Source organism: Mastomys coucha, chromosome X, assembly GCF_008632895.1.
Source record: "Mastomys coucha isolate ucsf_1 chromosome X, UCSF_Mcou_1, whole genome shotgun sequence".
Taxonomy (NCBI): domain Eukaryota; kingdom Metazoa; phylum Chordata; class Mammalia; order Rodentia; family Muridae; genus Mastomys; species Mastomys coucha.
Genome location: NC_045030.1, coordinates 90,980,149 through 90,984,573, shown reverse-complemented (window position 1 = coordinate 90,984,573; position 4,425 = coordinate 90,980,149). Strand labels below are relative to the sequence as shown.

The 4,425-nt window shown below is 35.8% G+C and overlaps 1 protein-coding gene across 3 annotated transcripts in view; it reads right to left on the bottom strand.

Annotated features, from left to right (window-relative positions):
* LOC116093527 (protein PPP4R3C-like) overlaps positions 1 to 4,425 on the bottom strand; it is a 121,126-nt gene that overhangs the window by 50,428 nt on the left and 66,273 nt on the right. The gene's annotated exons all lie outside the window — the stretch shown is intronic.

Genomic DNA, 4,425 nt, shown 5'->3' with positions numbered 1-4,425 from the left:
TGATGACATATGAAAAGTTCATCAGAAGTTGACACACACACACACACACACACACACACACACACACACACAAAGATAAAATCATAAGTTGAAATAGAAGTTTACAACAGAGGATGTTTACATGCATATCCATTAGGAGTAATTATCTGGCTAAACATCCAATCACCTGTCACAGTTCCACAGGGTCATTGAAAGTCAAAAACCATAACTAAAGTTATTAGTGAAGTTTTTGTATAGATAAACCCAGTCAGTATTTTATCTTCTGTCCTAGCACCTATAATAAATTGTTAGTGACTTTTTATGACCTTTGGTTAATTGTTTTACAACCTCTTGGAATATGCTCTGAGTAGGAGAAAGTAAGGTTACTATCTAAAAGGCAATTAACTTGTGACACTTGGGAGACTGACAGAGTTCTCATTGCAGTTTTGACTATTAGAAAATGACTTAATAGCAGTCCCACTATAACAGAGCTTAATTATCACAGATATAATTTTATGAATTCTTATAGGATCAGCATAAAGTCTTAAGTCATCTATTTATCTATTTAGCATCACTACAAGACAGTAAATCTTCATAGATCTGCTGAAAAGGGTGGGCTAATACCAAATGGTTGTTATATATGTTTAATAATAACAGGAAAGGCATATTAATAGCAGGAAACTTTCCTAAAATGAATTCTCTTAGGCCTTTATCTATGAGAGCAAATCTGTTGTGGCTTATATTATAATCAGATGCAGACCATCTCAGGAAGATCACCTGTTAGTTATTAGCTTGTCCTATTATGGATCCGGACAAAAATCAACATCTTGAATCATTCCTTATATTTTCTTCTAGGAGAATTATTTCTTTCATATCTGTATGAATCCAGTTCTCCCCACATAAATTGTTTTTACCCCCATCCCCTTTTTCATCTATGACAAATTTAAGTGGCTTATTTTTTGTTTTGATGATCCTTTTCCTTGCTTCATATTTCTGTTTTTTATTATTTTTAATTAATTATTTTATTTGTTTATATCCCAAATATTGTCCCTCAACTTGGACCCCTTTCCAGAGTTCTTTTCCCTATCTCCCTACCTTTTGACTCTGAAAGGGTGTTCCCTTTCCCCTATACAGAAAATATTCTCTAGGCCTACCTTGTGAATATTTTGCTAATTTTTTTCTTCAGCAAACAAATTTTACTTTTGTATTTTTGTAACTTTTATGATTTTCATGTTTATGTATATTTCCTTCCTTTTTTTTTAGCATCCTTATGATGATTTTCTTGAATGATTTGTTGAGCCACATTTATATTGTATCTGATGCTCATCCCCCATCTATTGGACAGGGCAATATTCTTTCTGTTTTTCTGTTCCTTTTATATCTTTGTATTTTATCTTAATATTTGCAAAAAGTGCTAATTCTTCCAGTCCCATTGGCTTCATACTGAAAAAATCTTTTACCATTCAACCTAGATATAGATTACAAGGTTTCTCTTGAACAATTTGAAATCTTTTTTCTGTACTGTGGGCATTTAGGAAAAGAAATATACTGATGTTTTGTTGTTATTTTTGTTGTTGTTAGTTTTTTCTGTTTCCTTTGTTGTTAATTTTGTTTTGTTTTGTTTTTTTATTCTCTGTATCCCCTAAGCATCCAGGATATTCCAAGTCTTGTCTACATCCTAAAACAAAAATACAGAACCTAATTCTTTAGTAGCTCCCTAAATGCCAAAATATTGGATATATGTTTCACTCTTTTCTTTATTCCTGAGGTAAATGCTTCTAAGTTATTTACGTAATCACAGGTAATCTGTAACAGCAGTAGAATTCCCAGATAATTTTATTATTAATTGTCATTATATATGGAAAATGTGTACTGACTACATCTATACTCTAAGATAGACTGGAGAGAGTCTTCAAGCTCTCAAATGGTTCCCTGAAACGTGAGACTGTTATGGATTCTCTTACCTTTCTGTCTCCTAATAGAAGCTAGGTTCTTCGGAGTTTCCCTTGATTATCTGGTGCTGTGCTCAGGAGAGACACTATAATATAATATTCTATGACAGACCAAGATATATTCTACCAATTTTAATGTTACTTCAGTAACTTGGGGTAAAGAAACTCCTACTTGGTTTCTGTATTTCTCATAAAGAGGTGTAGTCTATTTTGTTGCTGTGTTTGCTAAGCCATAGGAGAAAATAGCATCTTTATCATTGTCTATAACCATCTTGCAGGTATTTCTCCTTGTAATAATATTTGAATGACATTAATACCACTGACAATATTTCACATTCATACATATTACAAGATTTTATAAAGCTTTTAAAAGAAATACTCGTTATTTAGTCCCCAAACATGAAGCCTTGCTTATTTTACTTATTTTATGTATGAGTGCTCTGCTGCATGTACACCTGCAGGCCAGAAGAGGGAATCAGATCCCTTTATAGGTAGCTGTGAGCCACCATGTGGGTGCTGGGAATTGAACTCAGGACCTCAGTAAAAGAAACTAACACTTTTAACTGCTGAGTCATCTCTTCAGCCATAAAGGTTACTTTTAAGATAGAGAATGATGGAATAATTACAGATGTTTCTTCTTTCTCTCTCTCATTTTTCTTTTTCTTTCTTTACTTATTTTTTTCTTTTTTCTTTCTTTCTTTTGGACAGCATTTCTTTGTATGGTACTGCTTTAGATTTAGGTGTCTTTAGACTTGTTCCACATAACTGGTTTGGAATGCAGAACTCAGGTTCAGCTCTGCCTCCGAATTGCTGGGATTAAAGGTGTGGGACACCACTGTGTGGCTACATTTGTTGATTTTTTTCTTATGTTGAACCATCCTTGCATCTCTGGGATGAAGCCTACTTAGTCATGGTGGTTGAATTTTCCATGTGTTCTTGGATTCCATTTGCTAGTACTTTATTGAATATGTTTGCATCTGTGTTCATAAAGGAAATTAGTCTGTAATTCCCTTTCTTTGCTGGGTCTTTTTGTATTCAAAGTATCAGGGTAACTGTGGCCTCATGAAATGAATTAGGCAATGTTTTACCTGTTTCTATTTTGTGGAATAATTTAAGAAGTATTTTCTTTAACTCTTTTTTTTGAAAAACTGGTAGAATTCTAAAACAATCTGACTCTGGGCTTGGTTTACTTTTTTATTTATTTAGTTAGTTGTGAAACTTTTAATGTCTTCTTCTATTTCAATAGGGGTTATAGGTCTATTTAAATTGTTCATCTGATCATGACTTAACTTTTTTACATGGTATACATTAAGAAAATTATTTATGACTTTTTGATTTTCAAATATGGTTGAGTACAGGATTTTAAAGTATGTCCCTCATAATTTTCATATGAGGGATGGAATGGAAACCTAGTGGAATGGAAATTTCCTGAAATCTGTTAAGGTGAACCTAAAGAGCACTACAAGGACTGAAAGATAAGGACTTTACCTATCTTTTGTATCCAGGCATGACTTCCAGTCATGGGTCTAGGGTGCATTCAATTGATTTATGGTTGAGAAAGTCCCATAGAAATTGCTAAACAGCCTTCTGGTCTGTCTGGGCTGGTATCCTGAGCAGACCTTGGGCACAAGCTACACAGCCAGTCCCACAACACCCAGAGGAAGCTCCACTCCCAGGTGCTCTAACACACACAGGATCAGAGGTGAGGAGGAACCAACATCTGTCCCAACACTGGGAGTAACTGGTACCAGCGGGACCAGGCACACAGAGGAGTTCCACCAGCCCAGTGACTCGGGTTCCTTCAGGTCTGTCAGCATTGGTGTTCTGAACAGACCTTGGGAAAAGCTCCACAGCCAGTCCCACAACACACAGAGGAAGCACCACTCTCAGGTGATCTAACAAGCCCAGGATGACAGGATCCCAGAATCACAGGGTGACAGAGACAGCATGACTTTGAGGAGTTCTGACACAACCAGGATCACAGGAAGGACAGGCTCCAGTCAGATTTAGCAAGGGCAGGGAGCACTAGAGTTAACCAGATGCCGGGGGGCAAGTGTAAGAAAATAAACAACACAGACCAAGGTCACTTGCCATCATCAGAACCCAATTCTCCCACCATAGCAAGTCCTGGACACACCATCAAACCAAAAAAGCAAGATTCAGATATAAAATCACTTCTCATGGTGATGATACAGGACTTTAAGAAAGACATAAATAGCACCCTCAAAGAAATACAGGAGAACATAGGTAAAGAGCTAGAAGCTCTTAAAGAGGAAACACAAAAATCCCATAAAGAACTATAGGAAAACACAATCAAACAGGTGAAGGAAACGAATAAAACCATCCAGAATCTAAAAATAGAAATAGAAACAATAAAGAAAACAGAAAAAGAGACAACCCTGGAGATACAAAACCTAGGAAACAATTCAGGAGTCATAGATGCAAACATCACCAACAGAATACAAGAGATAGAAGAGAGAACCTCAGGGGCAGA